The sequence below is a fragment of the Canis lupus genome, chromosome 36, assembly GCF_011100685.1.
Source record: "Canis lupus familiaris isolate Mischka breed German Shepherd chromosome 36, alternate assembly UU_Cfam_GSD_1.0, whole genome shotgun sequence".
Taxonomy (NCBI): Eukaryota; Metazoa; Chordata; class Mammalia; order Carnivora; family Canidae; genus Canis; species Canis lupus.
This window is the reverse complement of record NC_049257.1, coordinates 25,152,223-25,173,891: the sequence shown is the minus strand read 5'-3', so window position 1 is coordinate 25,173,891 and position 21,669 is coordinate 25,152,223. Positions and strand designations below refer to the sequence as shown.

Here is a 21,669-nt window from a genome sequence, read left to right as displayed (position 1 = left end):
ATGTTTTAGTTATATTATAGCAGCTTTCAAAAGATAGTGAAATATATTGAGTACCACTAACACAGTCATGAGTTTGCTTGACCTACTGAATTTTTCTGAAAGTGTGATGAACTCATAACTTCATTTTTTTTTTGGTCTGTGATTGCAAATGTTTGATGAGAGATGACTGTGTCTGATTTGTTTTCCTCTTGTTAAGAGTTCATTTCAGGTTTGGTCCTGAAATCAGTGTTCGTCATCTTTATATCTTTCTGGAAAATCTTGCCAATAAACAATTATCTTGCTAAGGAAAAGTTCTCAGGATTATCAGATTATTGCTCAACCCTAAAAGGCCATGCAGAGAAGTGATTTGGGTCAATATTGCTCTGCTTTCTTCAAGTCTGAACAATTCACTTCTGTGGTGCAATCAAAATACTGACCTACATTTTGAAAGTAAAACACTGTTCTGTTATCTAAATCCGCTGTGCTATTAAAGGGTGAAATACAGAAAAGAGGTCACCAGTTATTATTTTTTCTCCTGTCCTTGATTACAGGTTGCTTTTGTTGTTATTGTTAGATGATCTGCTTCTGAAAGGTAACTGAAATGAAAATTTCTATATGAAATCCTAGTAAAGATAACTCAGGATTGTTGAATAACGATGTTAAAAAAAATGCTACAGCCCTATTAAAATCTAAGGGCTGAAATAAATTAATTCTATTTGGAAATATTTCAATAAGAATTTAGCTTTGACTTTTGATAAATAAGAATGTTAAAAAATTCTTCTGCGTGTTTAAGCTTTTAATACTTGAATCATTCTCCCTGAGGTTGGCATACAAGCGTGTCCCTTACTTTGGTTTGGTAAAGGCTCTGAACATGCAAAGCGACAGATGTTATACCCAGCATAATTATATGTATCCTGGAAACACATCTTTATAGAGTGGAATTGGTTCTTGGGAAAACAAAAATTTGGCAAACAAAGGGCATTAAATTGCTGATCTCAGCAGTAATTACCTGGGATAGATTATAATAATCTTGTGGAGGTGGTAACAGCATCCATGCATTGGAAAAAAAAATGCAATTCTAAAATACATTAAAAGGAAAATGAACTTGTGTAAACTTTAGCCCATCTATCCCTTTAAAGAGCAGAAAAGCCCTTAATTTCTTTCTTTCTTTTTTTTTCCCTTTTTCTTTGGAAAATTCTTACAGCTCTCTAAGAAAGATTCCCAGTATTCAAAATCTTGATAATACTGGTTTTTGACCATGTCTCTGTAAGGTTACTGCCTTTTTATTTTTAATGCCTACTGAAAATAGATCATTTTAAATAAATAAAATATTCCCTAATCTTCAAGCATCCAAGTAACTCTCTGAAACAAATTGGCCACTGTAAGATCCGTCATTATTTGAACCAACAACCATACTGAAGCAGTGGTTTCTGTGATTTTGGTCTCTTCATTCCAAGGGCATCTTAAAGCACCCGCTCTCCGCTTCCTCAACAGATAAAGCAAAGCAGAGCTACTTAGGTCCATGTCATGGAAGGTAAAATTATCTGAAGGTCAGTTGGAGAAACTTGTGTCAAATTTTTCTTAAATAGGCACATAAAAAGTTGTTGAGGTCCTTACAAAAACTTCAGAATTTGATGGTGTTAGTTTTTAGTCTGAAGCATTTTAAAAGAAGAGGTGGTCAAGAGCTGGAGTCTGAATAGCCAGTTAGTACCAAGATCACCTAAATACAGTGTCGCTTACTTTTTTCACCCCCATAGAAAGATTTTGAACACAAATGAAACCTTTAGGACAGGATGTCCTTTGAGAATATTCTGAAATAATTATGGATCTTGTTTACCTTAGATGATGGGCATGTATTTTGTTGTTATTGATGATCATTTAGATATGCCATCACCGAATCTCAAATTTTTTAACAACTCCTTCACCTGTAAACTGGCGCAATAGCATAGTTTTCACATCTGTTGAGAAGCTGAAATGGTGCATAAGGCAGAGCGCACACTCCAGGGCTGGTGTGCTTTCATGTCTAGCGTTTCTTTCCAGTCATAGTGTGTGTAAAGGTTTTCTTCCTCAGCACAGTCTGTGTGTTTCCATGTAGTCTTTCCATCCAAAGAAAGACTACAAGATGACAAAGGCAGGTAATTGTGATCACATTTCTGTTCCATGACACATAATCATTAGTGTTTCTCAGAAACTCTGTCTTCACATCCCAGGGTGGCGTTTAAGGAGGAACTTTGTGTGGTGAGTGGGGCGCATAGCCCTTTTAGGATGGATACATACTGAACCTGATACATTTCCCAAAGTATTTGGGAAAATACTTGTACCTGACTAGGAGAAGTGGGAGCAGTGGTGGCATGTGGGTCAACTTCCAGTGATTTTCATTTCTTACTGTTAACTCAAATACATCTGCCCATTATTTTCTATACTCTCAATTCCTACATTTCTCCTTCTAACCTATTCCATAAATGCCTTAGGAGACCCTTTGACCAAAGGAGGTTTCCTAATCTACTTTAGAGAAGGTACTCAGGATGCCCCCTACTAATAGGAGCTACCTTTGTAAACTCAAAATAAGGCCACAGCAGTTTTGTATTCTGTGTGTAAGGTAGAGGCCTCCTCAAATCGTTCCTGCCTATTATCATTTGTCACACAAGCACTTTTTTCTGATTTATCTAATTCAGGTATTGGTGTGGTGACTGCAAATGGTTTGTTGAATTAGTTCAGGTAATAATAGCTAACACTTGCTATTATTATAGGACATTGTATGTGCCAGGGACTGTTAACAGCATCTTACTAACTCACTGAATCTTCAAAACAACCCTCAGAGGGTAGAGGCTATTATCACTTGCATTTCTAGATAAGAAAATAGAAGAGGAAGACTTGAAGGAATTTTTCTAAGGTCATGCAGTAGTAATAGGCAGATCCTGGATTCTAGCCCCTTTCTGAAGAGGTTATCTCTGCTGCTTCTCTTTGGTACCAATTTTTTTTTTTTTTTTTTTTTTTTTACTCGGCTCCACTGTCAGCATCGAGTCCATCGAGCCCAATGTGGGGCTGAAGCTCAGGATCCTGAGATCAGGCCCTTTGCTGAAAATCAGAGTGTGGCCTCAGGGGTAATAAGACCACGTGACTCCTCTCTGCCTTTCTCCTTCTGTTTCCTATAAGGATTTCAGCTCTTAACCCTCAAGAGCTTCTTTGTAACATGGTTGGAACAAAAACTATAAGTATCTAGGGCTCCTTTCTGAAATATTTTAGGGGATGTCTTTACTTTGTTAGGTTTATTAGAAGTGCTGATCTCAGTAGGGTTGATAAATGGACAGTGCGTGTGAGTGACATGGGAGGAGGATAGGAGAAGCCAGACTCTTCTGTTAGAGCAACCCCTGGAGCCATGGTTGACTAGGCCTGTCTGTGGTCCTGTACGATTGGGGTTGGGCATATGGTATCGGGTGGGCCTCCATCTGAGGGGCTCTTGCTCTCTTTCCCTGTGTGACCTCCAGTCCTCTTTTTTGTTCCATGTTACTGTACTTCTTTGGTTTCCTTGATTTTTTCCTTTTTTTAATTTTTGACTTTAGATCACTATTCACTTCTACTTATGCAGATTCGCTGTTTTTCTTACTCCTCACTGTTTTCCATTTGGAACATTTAGAGACCCATCAAGAAAAGTAAAATAACAGGAAAGGAGAGTTAAGCACCAATAAAATGAAATATCATAATAGTAACTTAGCATGTCATTGAGAGTCCCTGAAGGATGGGTTTCTGGAGTTGTACTGTTGGAATTTAAGTTTTGTCACTTCCTGTGTGTGTGAGACTGTGGTGCACACTATTTAAGCTCTCGGCTTATCTCCCTCCCACTCCCCTTTCTGTAAGATGGGACATGATAACAGTACCTAGCTTACAATGCTGTGAGGTTTCAGCAATATAGTATAATATAAACCTCTTGGCACTAGCCTGCAGTGAAATTTGTCATTAATATTTGTTAAATAACTTTTTAAAGCATTTTAGAGGTGAACAAAACATGAGATTATGTGTCCTCTTCCTGACTAAAGGATGAGTACCTGCCTTTTTTTTTTCTTTAACCGCTATTTGACACCCAGAATAGTGTTATCCAGCAAATAAGGACTGAATAAATATTTGTTGAATGAATAAGTGAATCTGTTCCCATCTCCTTATTTTAGGAATGAGATATCAAGCTCAAAAGGTTAAGGGATTAGCCTCAAGATAGGTGACCAAGCTACAGCTAAAATTAAGGTCTCCTGACTCCCACACCAGTATCTTTTCTGGGAAGACTATGCCATTTTCTATTTGTTTTGTATGGTAAATTTATAGGAAGCACTACAGTAGTATGAGGATGAGCTTTGATTATTCAGATGTGCTGAGAATCAAAATCTAGCATTTTCATTTAATCATTGGCACACTACTTCTCTTAATTTGCACATCTTCATCTATAAAGTGAGATAATTTCCACCTTTCAGAACTATTATGAGGATTAATTAAGATAATCCACATAGAGCACTTGGTCCCATTTCTTTGGCCCTGATTCATCAGTCTAGCTAATTATACATTACAGTCTCTACTTTGTTTCTCATTCTTTCTTGAATCTTCTATGATTAGGCTTTTGACTCTCATCACTCTACAGCTCATTTGTCACAGTCAGTACTCATCTGTCTTGACCTATGGACAGTTTTAAAATATCACACTGTGCTCTTCAGTACAGCTTTCTCCACTTGTGTGATGTCACTCTTTTGGTTGTCTCTTGTCCTGCTGGCTTGCTCCTTTTCAGTTTCCTTTCTTGTTGACCTCTTTTTCCCTTGTATGTTCTCTGACCTCTTGTCTTTCATTCTCTCTCTGGCTCAACATCTTCTAATTGGTGGCTTCTAATACCATCTAAATTCTGATGATCTTCAAATTTGTATCTTTAGTCCAGACCTCTCAATTCCAGGTTTATAAACCTTACTGCCTATTTGGATGTCAACCTGGAGGTCTGATAGATTTCTCAAACTTAGCATATTCTGAAATAAGCTTTAATTTCTTCCTACAACCTAAACTATGTACTTCCTATGGGTCTTCCTGTCTTAGTATAAGAAGACATCATCCTTCTAGTTGCCCAAGCCCAAAACACTCGGAAAGTGTGCTCCATTCTCTTTCTCTCTCTGCATCTAGTCTATCAATAAATCCAGTGGCCTTTCCTGAAATATATTCAAAATTGAGTAGCATCACTGCCACCATATGAGACCTCATTTCTCAAATTGAGTATTGTGTTACTTGCTGTTCTTTTTGCCCAGAAACATATGGAACCAGCTATGTGTTAAAATTCAGATGTTTACTAATTTTAGAAAGATGATGTGGGGCATATATGTGTATGTAACACCCACAGTGAGCCTCAGGTAGCATCCTGTGATTGAATATTACTATTTCTGAAGGGAATATGAAGAATATCCATGCTAAGTGGGATAAAGACTTAGAATCTCATTGTTAATTTGGGTCCAATTTGCTACAAAATAAGGTCAACTCAGGCTTTGCTCCCAAATGGTTTAAGAAAAAATGTACAATTTTCAGAGCTTTGGGGATTTTGCAATCGCAAATGAGAGATTCCGAACCTATATCTACATGGCTTGTCCCCTTATGTTTTTTTTCCTAATCTTTATTCACTGATTGTTTATTGAGCAGTCAGGGAAGATCTCTAAGAGGCTTCTCTTTGTAGAACAAGTCTGGCATGTGGGAAGTGTCCAATTAATAATTACTGACAGGAATGAAGCTGAAACCCCTTTTTACTTAAATATATGCTATTTAGAAGAGTGTGTGACCAGTTTACGAATAATAAAGTATGAGGCGCCTGGGTGGCTCAGTGGTTGAGAATCTGCCTTTGGCTCAGGGTGTGATCCTGGGGTCCTGGGATCGAGTCCCACATTGGGCTCTCCACAGGGAACCTGCTTCTCCCTCTGCTTATGTCTCTGCCTTTCTCTGTGTCTCTCATGAATGAATAAATATATTTTTTAAAATAATCAAATACTATTTGATTAGTGGTAGTTTAAACACATATTAGTATTCAGAATATCAGAAATTCTCAATGGATGAGTCATCTGCTGACAAAACCTATTATGTACTATAGTGCTAGGTAGCCTAATCGGTTGGAACTTGTTTCATTGATCTACTATTGATTGGGAATGTAACTTTAAATCCATTTTTAGTATAACTCGATCCTCTGATCACCCTGTGTGTCTTTGAGCATTTTCAGCAGCTTATCAAGGATATTGCTAATTAAATTTAAAAATTTTAGTATTTCTATTTTAAGTATCACATATAAATTTGAAAATAAGTGAATAATTTTTATTAAAGCCACCTGAAATTTTAATATCCATTATATGCCTTACATAATGAAACTTATTTCTCTCTGAAAAAATGTAATTGCCATTGTGATATTTGTCTTAGTTTTGGTTGGATTTCCACAGGAGAAAGTTAGGTCTGAGTGGAATTGTTGGAGTACACTTTTCTGAGTGGTACTCCAGCAGGAAAGATTTTATACACTTTTAGAAAGAATCTTCTTTCTCTTATTTTGTGCTTTGAGACCATAATTTTATTTAAATAACTAATCTGTTTTTGAAGGATACATAATAAATTGTGTAACATTTATATTCAATCAAATTTGTAATTTCAATGACTTTTTCAGAACATTGGGAAAAAACTGAACTTGAGAAAATGGAAATGATTAGAGTTTTACTGTATTTTAAAAAGTTGGCCTCTGATCTACAGACTGAAATCATTCTTCAATTATGAATTTTTATTACTTTTCTCTCCCAGACTAGATAGAGCAGATGTGATTTTATTTTATTTTTTTTATTTCACATTATGGGGAGAGCTTTCTTTGGGTTTTTTATGGAGAGGATTTTATCTATTATGGTGGTGATACTTAAGTTGCATAAGAAAATGCTGTTTTAACTACAAGCGGTAATTTACTTGCAGCCTTGAACTTAGCAAACATGCCTTTAGGTCTTCAGTGTTTTTGAAGGTCTTTATCTGATCACAATGGCTTATATTCAACAGTGCTATTAAATGAAATAAACATGGATGCCTTTTCTGCCACAGAGGCACAGGTGGACATCTTGGTAGCAAGCCTCATGCGGTGTGACACATGGCACAACCCAACATGGGGGCAGAGAGCATGCAGCTTGAGCTAGGAGTCATTTTATGGATACTTTGTTGTAGATTTGTGTTTTTTCTATGGGACAGCCATTATTCAAGCCATTTACAGGGTGTGGTGTTTTTTGTTTTTTATTTTTTTGTTTTTATTAAATGTTTGTTATTTCTTCAAACAGTCAGGCTCTGACCAGCACGACCTATTTGGGAGCCAAAGTTCCTGCACCCGCCCCCTTGCCATCTATATAAATGATATTTTTGACTCTGTCCTTTATAATGTTGGCACCCTGTGCATATTAGATGTAATCAGGGCTGAAAGGAAACTTGAATCCATCTGGAAGCAATAAACTTTTCTAAAAGACTGCACAGTGTTATTTAATCCTGTGACTTCTTACTGTGAGTGAAATTAAGGTTTGATGCAGTTGTGTCACATCGTATTGATATCAAATTTATCTTTCTAAAAAAAAAAAAACCTGACAGTAGTATTACAGCACAGTGGAGATGGCTTGCTGTAATCCCATAAGCTATTTTGCTTTGATTACATGTTATATAGTGTAGCTAAATATATGATATGCTTGATCTAGAATGTTTAGGTTTTCTCTAAAATTTTTACACTATCAGGTAATAATTTCTTTTACCCTTAATTTTGCCTTTTTATTGTAGTACTTACTATATGGTAGAAAATATAGTATGAAAGGCATGGAGGAGAACTGTTTTAAAACTCTTCATTGGGAACACACTTGCATTCAATACCATATGTGTAGAACACGGAGGTCAAACATTGAGCTTATTTGCATATTGGACTCTGAATCAAGATTTTTCAGAAAAAAATTAACTTCTAATTTCTACTCCAAAATAGTTAAATTTTTTTACTTAAGGTATTAGGTAGAGAATCATATTTTGTGTGAATAGGAGCCCAGGAGGGTATCAATTGACGAGCATAATTTATCGTGTTTGTGTGTGTTACTAACGATTAAATTTGTTCTTTACATTTTGCTTATGTCCAACTGAAAATAAATGAAGAAATCTGACTACATTTTATAGGTAATTTCATTGTGATTTTTTTCTTAGTAAATCAAGTTTTTGCATGCCAAAAACAAAACAGAAACCTAACATGTTTGTCAACTATTTGCTTTTAATGGTGGAAATGAAATAAAGGCCATATCCCCCATGTGCCTAGCATATTAAAAATAAACATGAACTTTGTCTTGTAAGTTAATTGGATGCTTTAATAAAACCATGATAAGCTATATTAAAATTGTATATCACTTTTCCTTTGTCTCCACTAAGTCTAGGAATACAAATCCTCATCAGATGATTAAAGATTTACAAATATTTTTAGAAAATCTCAAATTATTTGCTTTTTTATTGTCATATCATTGACCTAGAGCATATAAATTTCAGGGGTGGGACATAATGATTGTATGTTTGGATATATTCTGAAATGATCAACACAGCAAGTTTAGTTAACGTCAATCCCCATGGATAGTTACAGATTTTTTTCTGTTATGACAACTTTCAAGGTCTACTCTCGGCAACTTTCAAATATACAGCTCGGTACCGTGCTATCTGGTAATCATCAATCTGTTTCTTGTACCTATGAGCTCAGTTTTTTGTTTTTGTTGTTTAAATTCTACATATAAGAGGGATCATGTCTGTGGGTATTTGTCTGTCTTTGATGTTTCCCTTCTTAAGTACAGTGGTCCATCTATGTTGTCACAAAAGCCAGGATTTCTTATTTTTTATGGCTGAACAACATTCATTGTTTGTGTATCACATTTTCTTTATATTCATCCCTCTTTGGACATTTAGGTTGTTTCCCTATGTTGGCTATTGTAAATATGTGCATTTGCTTTAAGTTTGCTTTTGTACAGTTAGTTTATGTAGCTTCTGACAATTTCTTTTTATCCTCCCTTCCTCCCACATACACAGTGATTCCTTGACTGCAGGAGTGCTATTTCTGGTATCAGGAAGGTAGGCTGATTGTAAATTCAGATGTCCTGGAGGCCGATCAGGTGCATCTCTTCCAGTCTGTTTCTGGATGGTCAGGATTGTGGCATTCTGTTCCTGAGCTGTCTTGGTTCCTTGAATGACCTTTTTCCTTTCTGGTACTGGGACTGGTTTCTTCATCAAATAAAAGTTACTACTTAGTCTCTCATGTAGTTGCTCTCTTCCTTTCCAACAACACAGAGCCACATGTGCTAAGTTCAGTTACCCTGGACTTTGAGTGGTTATTTGGAATATTTTCTTATCTTGGGAGCAAATGATGATCATCTTGAGCATAAATCTGAATGGGAGTGGTAATGAAAATGAGCCTTTTAGTGTCTCTCAGTAGTAAGCCCATTGGATTATCTGGAGGGCTGTGTGATAGCTTCACTATGGCTACCATGAGGTAATGGGGGATCTGACCATGAGGTAATGGAGGTGTTGATTGATAGTGATGGTAGTAAAGTGAAAGAAAAGTTGGTGTGACAATCTTTCAGGTCCTCTGAAGAAAAAAGTGTCCATGAGTTGAAATATAAGGGCCTTAACCAAACAGAAGGCCCAGACCCAGGCTTTTTTAGACACTGGCAATAGAGACCATCACTCTGGCTTAGATGTATATAGTTCTGTTCCCACAGCCCAGCAAGTTCCAGGCCATGAAAGATGAAAAACCCTTCTTTGTTCTCCTAGAAAAGTTGCCCATGGAGATTGGTAAATTCATATTAGCATTTAAATATTTTTTTATTTGAATTCAATTTACTTAACATATACTATATTATTAGTTTCAGAGGTAGAATTTAGTTATTCATCAGTTGCATATAGTATCCAGTGCTCATTATTTCAAATGCCCATCACCCAGTTACCCCATCCTCCCACCTACTTCCAGCAACCCTTAGTTTATTTCCTCTAGTAAAGAGTCTTTATGATTTGCCTCCCTCTCTTTTCATCTTATTTTATTTTTCCTTCCCTTCCCCCTTTGTTCATCTGTTTTGTTTCTTAAATTCCATGTATTAGTGAAATCATATGGCATTTGTCTTTCTCTGACTTATTTCACTTAGCCTGATATCCTCTAGTTCATTCACAGCATTGCAAATGGCAAGATTTCATTCTTTTTGATGACCGAGTGATAGTCCATTGTGTATCTAGACCTCATCTTCTTTATCCATTCATCTGTTGATGGACAACCGGGGTCTTTCCATATTTGGGCTATTGTGGACCTTGCTGCTGTAAACATGGGGTGCATGTGCCCCTCCAAATCACTATGCATCCTTTGGATAAATACCTAGTATATGATTGCTGGGTGGTAGGGTAGATCTCTTTTTGACTTTTAAACTTTACGTGGAAAGTTCATAGTATTTTCATACTTTTTTTCAGAGCAGCTTTAATATATACTTAAAAGTGCCTGGAATATAGCAGGTATTCAAATATGTTGAAACAGTAAACTTTTGGTCTTATTCTAAACTATTATAGTCTCCTCTTTAACCCCTCCTCCATTACCATTTTGGAACCACCATTTAGTTAATATGGAAAAAAATATGTAACTTACATTCTTGAAAGACCTTTATGCTTTTGTCCTCTGGTAAGTTAGGAACTTCTGATATGCGACTGAATCTCAACTGTGTACTGGGCCATAGAATCTCAGAGGGACTGGGAAATGAAGGATGTTTGTTAATGTGCTTTGACAGATGGTTAATGTTTGAAAAGACTGGAGTCAAGAAGACTTTCCATTTGCTGGAAAATGAAGGAGCAAAGGTTCAGAGGTTGAAGTGCATACAGTATGATTGAGATATTATCTGATGGTAAAGACAGTCAATGGCAAACTTCTATCGGAAGCCAAGCCCGTTTGAAGCATAGAGTTAGGTGCTAGGATACAGAGATTAGAGATAAGGAGAACTATTAAGATACTGTTGAAGTGATTCACTGAGAATAGAAAAAGGAAGACCAATTACCATACTTCTGAGGTTCAAGGGGGCATCTGCACAACAGCCATCTGGTGTGATGTATATAAACTGTATATCTCATGAACTGATATACATACCTGAACTGATAATGCCCCCCCAAATGACTATAGAGTACAAGGTTAAGACGAATCAAGGCCCTATTTTATATTGGTACCATTTAAAACATTTGTTTTTCCTAAGGAATCAAGAAGGAAGGGATATAGAAAATATAGAACAGAGGCAAATATCTAAGTAGATCATAAAGTCAAGGAATAAATAGTCCCAGTGGAAGTAGCACATTAATGCTCTTGCGGAAGTGAAAATGACAAAACCCGATCACATTGCATGACAAGGCCTGCTGTAGAATGTGATTGGTGAATATAAACTATAGAACATGAAATTTTGAAATGTACTTTTATTTTACTAGGTTTCAGATGTAATAGGGACTTGTGGCAGAGTCTGAAAATAATTTAGTATTTTAGATATTTGATTCAAATGATTAAAGATGAAATGCGTGAATCATGCCATGTTTAGGATATATTTTCTTAAGGTTAGACCTATGCTCACAACACTATAGACCAGGGGTTCTTAAGCTTTTCAGTCTTGGGACCACTTGACAACTTGAAGTTATTGAAAACCACAAAGAGCTTTTGTTTATGTAAGTTATAGTTACAGTACTTTATTAGGAATTAGACATATGAAGTATTTGTTCATTAAATATAACAGTAATCCATTGCCTTTTAACATAAAATATTCTTATTAAACATATTTTCTAAATAAAAAAAAACAACAAAAAACAATGCCACTTCATTATCTAATGTTTTTTTTTTTTTTTTAAAATGTCTTCAATAGAAAACTTAGCTGCCTTTAATAAGGTGCTTAATATAACACGGGTGGATTTTCAAGATTGTGCCTGCATTCAGTCTGTTGTGGATGTGTTGTTTAAAGTTTATAAGGAAAATCCATTTTCACATAGATGTGTATTGGGAAGAGAAAAAGTATTTTAAAACTGTTTTCAGGTAATTGTGACTATCCTTCTTTGATACTAAAATAAAACTTCCATGCCAACTTATTAAGATTAGTTACAATGTTGAATCTGAAAACATACTAATGAACCCTTTTAGGCTATTTGAAAATTTATTGGTCTGTCTTGCACTTTGAATATTTTACTCATGCATAATTTTATAACATCTTGCAGTGGCTCTGTGGAAAATTTGGTATGTACTAAGTTAAATAGAGCTTCCAGATGTTGACCAGTATTACCAGTATTTTAAAAAATATTAGAAATATTAACATGACCACCAGTCTCATGAGAAAATTCTTGAAGTATTGGGAAGCTGTCAAGCTCATTGTGATACACGTTTTGTAAAATTCTGATTTTTGCTCTAAAGCTTGAATTTTGTCATCGACAACAAACATTTTTAGCTGTTTTTCTTTAGTGACTGGCTCACATTGTTCATTTCCCAGAAAATGTTTGCCAAATACTCAAGTCTGAATACCATAGTCTGTCAGTCGATCTTTCAAGTAAAAAAAGGCTTCCACAAAACCAGCTAGTTCAATTGCAGCTCAAATGGTGTAAGTGCTTTTCCTGGAGAGAATCCTCATTTTGATTTATAACAGAAATTCATTATGCATATTTCCCATGTCATCTCACATGATATTAAAAAGAAATGTAGTCCAGGGTAGAGATTTTAATTTTTTACTTTTATTTTTTTAAAGATTTATTAGGAGAGAGAGAGAACACTCAAGAGCTCACGCATGCACATGCACACATGTGAGCCATGGGAGGAGCAAAGGGAAAGGGAAAGAATCTCAAGCCCACTCCCCTGCTGAGCCTGGTCCGGATGCTGGGCTCCAACTCATGACCCAGAGATCATGACATGAGCTGAAATCAAGAGTTGGAGGCCCAACCGACCAAGCCACCTAGGTGCTCCCCCTATCCCAGAGTAGAGATTTTAAAACAAAAAAAAATTAGTGTTTCTACTTCATCAAGGACCGTTAAGTGAAATGGACCTTTTTATTTTTAAACTGGGAGTTCGAGGTTGGTGAAGAATGCAAGAATTAGTGGTAAAAGTTAGTGTTACTGCTTTGATTCATGCTGACACCGGGGTTTTTTACCACTTTTGCACTTGCACCATCAGTGCAGATGCCAACATGGTGAAAAAGGCACAGAGCGTGTTTAGTATTGTAAAAATCACTTTGACCCTCCAGAACCTCTGAGACTCTACACTGAGAACTGCTGATGGGTGTTTTGGTTTAAGTATTTAAATGATTGACCTAATTTGCGAGTTTCCCCTGATTATTTGTATGTATAAAATACTAGTGAAAGCATAGACATACCTTTTAGTAATGGTTACGATTTAGGGGAAAACTGGTTTCTATGAGCTCCACAAGATCTTTAGACCATGAATAAGTTACATATCAAGAAAAAGCTTTAAAACAGAAGATCGTCTGTGATTGGAAGTTAACCTACCTTTTCAATTATACTCTTTTTTAAAAAAAATCAGTTTTATGTGGTATCCATGATTGATTAAACAGACCAAGTAATTTAAAATTGCTAACATCACTTTGTATCATAGGCATTAAATGTTGTTTTGAATAAGGAATTACATGTTGTCTCCGTTTCAAATCTGTAAACCAAAGACTAATACTTCTACATTTTTTTGAAGGACTAGTTCATTTTGGACTTCTTTGTAAAATACCTAAATATCTCCAAGTGCTTAAATTCTTAAAAGTACGTAAGCTGTTTACACATGATAAAAATGACTAAGTAGAAAAAAAATGCAGATATAAATTGAGCATTAATTTTTTATTTGGTGTGATAAAAATATGACTTTTGGATATCGGACTGGCACTCTATCTCTCCCTGTAAAGGATAAGTTTAAAATTTTCTCTCTCTCTACATAGAAATTTCTTTTTGCTAGATAAGAATGCTATTTCTTGTCACTCTTGATATGTGTACATATCTAGAAGTTTTCTCTGCTAACAAATGTTATGTCATAATTCTTGAGGAGAGTAATGCATTGTGAAGGTTTTTCAGTAAACTACAGGAGCAGCCCTATTTGTTTAAACTCTGGTTTAACCTGATTATTAACAATTAAATTGTGTTTTCTTCTTACAATTAAAGTGTATTCAAATTTATTGGTCCCCTGCTTCACAGATTTATCTCAGTATGTGGTGTATTCAAACAGAATTTTGTATTTTTAATTAGGGGATTAGATAAGTAATTCTGAAGAGCCAAAAAAATTGTTAGACATCACATTGCTTAACCATCTAATATAGCATAAGTGTGTGTCTACACTATGTTGTGGGAGCCATCTATCAGGCAGGCCTGTTTTTCAGGCAGTATTTTTAAAGAGTGGACATGTGCAGAAACTGTGAGCACAATTAGCGCCAAGCAGATAAATCCAGCTCTAATCCTGTTTACGGTCTGCGTCAGACAGATGTGCCAAGATTGATTTAGACAAGCCCTAGGCTTACAGTAATATTTTTAAAAGTGCCATTCACTGTTCTATTTTTGTTAAACCTTTGTTAAATATTCTTAAGTGTTTCTGGTTATACTCTTCTTGTTAACCACTATAACCTACTTTAAGCAGGTCCTGCTTTGCTCTCATGGTGACAGGGTAACCTGCTAGGAGAGGTTATCTTTATTCCCTGTAATTAAATTGACTTTTCCCCCCCAAGAAAATACAACAATAGGAAGTGGGTGCTGAATTAAATAAATAGCATGATATCCAATAGACATATACTTAAATCCCTTGCAAGAACAGATGGTCCCCAGTATCTCTGTAAGTAATGTGAGAGGACAGTTAATGTTCTGAAACAACTAGCTATAACCAATATGATACTAATGAACCAATAGATTTCAAATAATAAACCACATGCCACCAAGAAAAATTATATGTCCTCTCTAAGGTTTACGTTTTCATAACCTGAAAAAGTATGCAGACGATTCCCGTATTTTTACCTACTGTTATCAAATATCATTTTTTGGATGACGTTTTACTCCACATTTTTCACCAATAGCGATCTCTCTTAACACGAAGGGAAAATTAAAGTTGAATTTAAAATACATGCCCCAAAGTATTTTTTTTTAACTCCTGTTGTAACATGCTATCTGTAACCAAACACAAGTTGAACATGGAAAGGTGGCTTTTGCATACAGTTATGAAAACATTTGCTTTTATTTGTGGTGGAAATTGATTGGGCTACCACAGAGGTGGCTAAACACGGAGCCAAGCAGCTATCGTGTGGATAAAAATTTAGGCAGAGATATGGGACCACCATTCTTTTCAGCATTTATGGATTTATAGTTTATATATGAAAAGCAGTATTTTTCTGGTGAACATGGAGAACAAAGTGAGCCCAAATCATTTTTAAGATACTCCCAGAAAAGGGTATAGATAAGTGGTCAATCTTATAGACCCAGAGTCATAGTCTTCTCTCTGAGTGCTTTATTTTTTCCCCTTTAATCTTGTTTCTCATAAATATTTCTGTATTCTAAGTGTGTCCCAAAGAATAAGTGTTTTGGAGTGGGGATTGAGGAGACACAGTGACCTTGGGATTTTTCAGTTTATCGTATCAGATGATCTCCAGAACCTTCAGCCTTCACTGTGGGGTTAGCCTCAGGGCTTTCCACCTAGAAACCTGAGGAACCTTTGGCCTTCGCTCTCTTTCAAGTCTGGGAAACCAGTGTCCTGCTGCCCCACGGAGCCAGCTGGCCCCTGCTCCCTTCTTAAGAACTTCAAAAACAAAGACCTAGAAAAGCACCACCTAATCTGATATCTGGTTAGTCTGGTAAACAATGGACGGTTCCCAGCCTTTATATAAAAACATCTTAAATTCAAGTTCACAGAATTCTGACACGTTTTATTCCTGAAGACCATTATTCAGAACCAAAAAAAACCCCAAAAACAAAACAGTTTTGTGTCAAAGTCCTACAACTCTCCACATCTTCAAGTGTTAGGAAACAGTTATATTCAATATTAAATGAATTCCATTTTAGAAAACCGGGCAGATTGACGTGGGTGAATGATTAACGCTGCAGGAGGACTAGCTCAGAAGGGCTGGGTGGGACGCGGGCACCTGAGAGATCAGTAGAGCTGAGGCCACCAACAAGGGTGAAGAGCACTCGTCTCTTGTTAGGAGTCTGTTCAATGTTTTAGTCACAGATCAATGACCCTTATTTTCCTTTCAAATAAAAGGGAAAGGTTTGCTCCGAACCGGCAGGTCTTCCCCTTGGTCTCCTCTGTCACCTCAGCAAGGGGACCCTCACGTCAGGGCCCCACATTGCAATCTGTGGGCCGATGCGGGGAAGACAGGAGGAGCCTGAGGAGGAGAGCAGGGCATGCGGGGCCGAGTTCCGGGGATCCTCAGGATGCTCAGCCTGTGAGCTCCTGTCCCCTCCACCTCACTTCCCATTTTCCTGAAGTCACTTCAGTCCCTGAGGAAGTACCACTGTTAAGGGACACGGTGGTGGTTTTGCTGTGAGAGACCCAACAACGATTTGCCTGGTGGTCTAGGTTTGACTCGATTTAAAAACAGATCCAGGGGGTCAGATGAGAATGTGCTCCCTTGAAGAAGGAGTGTACGTGGGCCCAGTGTCCCTGAGGAGCTGTGGTTGAGACCAGCCACCGGGGGTACGACTGTGGACAAGTCCCCCGAACTCCCCTGCGTTTCCTTTCGTTGAGGAAACCGCATCCTCTTCATAGGGCTGCTGTGGGGGCTCACTGAGCTGATAGCTGTAGGCTTAGGGCCGCGCCTGGCCTGTAGCTCGTGCTCAGGGGTATTCGCTACCCTTTTTAGGGAGTGGAATTTTAACATTACAAGTGACATGATCGGGAACTATTGTAGGATGAGCAAAGGAAACCATCTTTTCCAATTGACCACAGAAATACTCCCATCGTAGAAACGGTAGAAATTCATATACACGACCTAGATCACAATCGATTCCGAGTTTTCATATGCATATTCACATACATGTGCATATGAAAGTGTGTTACACGCGTGGTGAATTCAGTAAATGGAAAAGTGCTATTTTAGACACTTCTGGTCCAATTTCTACATTGTACTTGAATAGCATTATATGAATATATTTTACAGAACCGATGCTGCTCTGTTACACAGTTTGTTTCTAGGTTTCACTCAAAGAATGCTTGGGTAAGCATTCTTTTAGCGAAATTGTGCATATTATTTATTCCCTTAGGGCACATTCCTGAAAGTGAACTGCTGGATCAAACCTATGCGTATTTTAAAGCATTTTTCCTTTCCTGCATTTTTAAAAATTATAAATGTAATGCTGATTAGGGAGAGGGACGTTACAGAGGTTTATAGGAAAAAAATTAATCCCCTACTCCCTCATATTTCTCTTTAGTAGGTAACCAGTACTGAGTTTGTTGTGGGTTCTCTACTTGAGCGTCTTGTTTTTTCTTTTTAATGAAAGTGAGACGAAATCCCTCAGATTACTTCGTACCTTGCCTTTATTCCACTTTTTCATGCCTCTCACCATGAATGTCCCTGGAGTCCTAACTTGCTCATTTAAGAGCTGCAGAAAACGGATTCAACCATTCTCCTCTTGAAGAACATGAACATTGCTTTAAATATTTCTGCTATTATAAATACTGCTGCAGTTAACATTTTGAAGTCTTTTGATGCATATTCCCAACTTGTTCTCCAGCAGTTAGCATTTTTGCATTCCCACCAGCGCTGGGATTGGTTCCTTTCAGCCGCACCATCGTCGAGCATGATTTTTGATCTTGTGCCAATCTAAAAGGCAAAAACTGGTATCTTGTTGTTTTAATTTGCATTTCTTTGATTACTAATTAGGTTGAACTTTCTCATATGTCTATTGGTCAATTTGCATTTCTTCTTTTGTGAAACGCCTGCTTGGGTCTTTTATGTACTTTGCCACTAAAGTGTTTCGTTTCTTGATTAAATAGATTATTTAACTGTCATGTGTTGCAGATAGTTCTGCCTGGTTGGCTTCTGCTTATGCCATCTATTTATGGTTCTTTAGGTCTTTATAGGCGATTGAATAATTTTTTGCCTTTCTTTTTTGAAGTGTAATTAGCATGCCATTTTATAGTAGTTTCAGGTGGGCATTGAATAATTTTTATGTTAAGTATCTCAATCTCTGTATGTCTGCTTTTACTGTCACTCTTAGGCTTTACTAATTTATGAGTATATAAAGTTCTTTCTAATCTAGAAATACTGGTATATATTATGAAATTGGGCTCATTTTTTTTCTTTTTCAAGAGATTAACCCGTTCTGAATTGCCTTTTACTGAATATTTCCTACTGAGCTCAGATGCCACCATTATCACATTAGTGACTTTTTAAACGTATACAAGTTTCTTTGAACCCTTCTTTTATCTATTCCTAGATGTTTTAATTATTACAGCTTTACAAAATAGTACTATCTGATCAGGCCTATACTCCCCCCTCATTACTGTACTTTTAAAACATTTTCTTCATTAATATAATACACTTATTCCGAGAAGATTTGCAAATCATTTGATTAGTTTCCTTGCCCCTTACATCAAAGAAAATACCATTGAGATTTTGATTGGAATAGCATTTTAAGTAGTCAGTTAATAATGAGAATACTGTCATAGAAAAAAAATGTAATCTTAAAACTTAATAGGTCTCCATTTATTTAGTTCTTTTGTTTCTCAGTATGTTTGGAATAGTACCCCCACCCCCCCAACCTCCGCTGACCCATACAAGTCCAGGATCATTTTGCTAAATTTATTCTTAGGTGTGATATATTCATTGGCATAAAATCTTCTTATCCCCATTCTGCTTTCTTCCTGGGTATTGATGTATTTGTAACCAGCTTCCTTACTGGGTATTCTTATTAGTTCTAATGATCTTAAATAGATTCTTGTGGATTTTGCAAACATATTGTGATATCTGTAGAAAGTCATGATTCTAGCCCCGCTTCTGCCCTTCCCATGACCAATTGCCTTTTATTTCACTTTTCTTTCATATTGTATTGGCCAGAATGTCCAGAGTAATTGGGAATAGTAAGAGTGATCATAGGTATTCCTGTACTGTTTCCAGAAATTCTTCTGGTTTTTACTACTAAGTTTGATCTTGGATGTTGCTGTATTATCTTTAAATTTTCAATTTACAAGTTTTTTAAAAGACTATTTATTCATGAGAGACACAGACAGAGAGGCAGAGACACAGGCAGAGGGAGAAGCAGGCTCCCTACAGGGAGCCCGATGTGGGACTTGATCCCAGACCCCGAGATCACGCCCTGAGCTGAATTGAAGGCAGACACTCAACCACTGAGCCACTGAGGCGTCCCTACAAGAGGTTTTATTTATTTATTTATTTATTTATTTATTTATTTATTTATTTATTTATTTATTTATTTTTTTTTTCCTACAAGAGGTTTTAAATTAGAAGTCATTGAATTATTGCCAAGGTAAAGCGCACACACAGTATATAATTCAGATTATAATATAGGTCTTCCATGGACTGAAAAGAGGACTTTATTTCAGCACTTCCATTTTTTTCTTTCCCCCAATGGTTCTTGGTTTCCATTCATCCTTCCATGGAACTCTTACTTACGGTATGTTCTACTACATGAAAATATGAAATTTGTGTGAGAGGCAAAGTCATAATCAATATTGTAAGATTGACCTGGATGAAGCACCGTTGACAAGCCTGCTTCCTTTCATCCTTGAAGGTAGAGGAAGGATGTAACCTCTCCTGTCCCTCCCAAGTGTTCTAGAGACCCTGGCCGGCTTTCAGTGGGGGACAGAAGAAATGTGCTGTACCCAGGACTTGAAGCCTGAGCTTTCTGAGGAGGTGACAGGCCCGACAAATCGCCTTCGGGTTTACCTTATCCCACCACCATAACCATTGAGAAAAAGGCTTGTTTTTCCGTGGTATGTGTGCTTTATGAACAATCGGGTGTAGTTTGCAGAATGGTTGGGAGAGGCCCACTCGCTGAGAATGCAGGGAAGCAGCTTCCTAATGCACCTGAGAGCCCTTGCTCAACTGGGGAATGCCACGCCTGTGGAAGGGCCAAGGGAACCGAGAGAGGGCCTGTGCGGCTGCTGTGCGCTGCTGTTATCTCTGCATCTGCTTCTATTGACTTTTATCCTCTTATCATGGGTCGTGTTTTTCCCTGCTTTTTAAATATGCATTGTGATTTTTAAAGAGAGATTTATGTGAGAGAGGGTGTGAGTGCTGTGGGAGGAGGGGCAGAGGGAGAGAGAATGGGCAAGCAGACTCCCTGCTGAGCACAGACCCTGACCCATGAGATCATGACCTGAGCCGAAATAGCTGGATGCTCAACAGACTAAGCCCCCCAGGTGCCCCATGCACCTGGTGCATTCTTTATTTTTAAAGAATTTATTTATTAGAGGCAGTGTGCACGTGCACATATGAGTGGGTGGGGTGGTGGGGGAGGGGAGGCAGGGCCCAAGGCAGAGGGAGAAGCAGGCTCCCCCCTGAGCGGGGAGCCCAATGTGGGGCTGGATCCCAGGACCCCGCGATCATGATCTGAGCCAAAGGTGGAACGTAATGGGCTGAGCCACCCAGGAGCCCCACATTGTGATTTCTGATTGAATGAGAGATTGTGAGTTTTGCTGTGTAAGGTTGGTGACTATTTTTGTATCCCTATAGTCTTGAGCTTTATCGTAGGTTGTAGTTGTTACTCGGAAACAGTTTAATCCTTTTGAGGTTTGCTTTTAAGTTTTCTTAGGTGATTCGAATCAGAGCGACCTTTAGTTAGCTCATGAAGGAGACCGTTCTCTTACAAGGACCGTCCTCAGTGTCTCCCAGATTGCACTGTTTTTCCACTTTGGCTGGTGGCAGCGCCTGTGTGATCTCTGAGCTTTGTTTTCTCTAACCCTTTGGGTAGTTCTCTTCCCCTGGTCTCGCACATGTGCCATTTATACTCAGCTGAAGGTTCGCGGGGGCCTTTGCAGAAAGCTCACCCACCTGCAGCTTTCCCCTCCCCAGCCATTTGCCTGGTGAACAGAGTCCTTGGGGCTTCCAGGTGCTCTTCATTCCTGCTTCACCCACGGAGACAGCCGGGCTCCCTGGGGGCTCCCTACTTACACTGTGGCCTGGAAACCCTCTCCAGGCAGTAGCCTGGGGTGCTCCTGTGCTTCCTTTGTTTCCCCTCTTTCAGGACCGCTGTCCTGGGCTACCTGATGGCCCAGTGTCTGAAAACTGATGTTCTTTCTTTCTTTCCTTTCTTTTCTTTCTTTCATTTATTTGAGAGAGAGAGAGAGAGAGCGCATGAGTGGAGCAGGAGGGGCAGAGGGAGAGGGAGAAGCAGGCTCCCCACTGAGCTGGGAGCCCAACATGGGGCTCGATCCCAGGAGCCTGGGATCATGACCTGAGCCGAACGCGGAGCTTAACCCACTGAGCCACCCAGGGCCCCCTGAAAACGGATGTTTCGTGTATCTCCCATACTTTTTTAGTTATTTCAGGCGAAGGTAAACCAGTCCCTGTGATTCTGTGTTGGCCTGGGTGGGAATTTTAGAAGTACTTTTTAAAAGTTTAAACACTGCTACTTTGAGAGTCAGTTGAAATGGTCTTTTACCACAAAACCTATTTTCTGACCTGTGGTTGACATAGCCAGTACACTTTCATGCCACTGTGAAATAAAGTCTGCCTG

General features: G+C 37.9%; 1 protein-coding gene across 4 annotated transcripts in view; it reads left to right on the top strand.

Annotated features, from left to right (window-relative positions):
- The window catches only part of CERKL (ceramide kinase like), a 130,897-nt gene that overhangs the window by 17,800 nt on the left and 91,428 nt on the right, over positions 1-21,669 (top strand). The window lies entirely within an intron of this gene.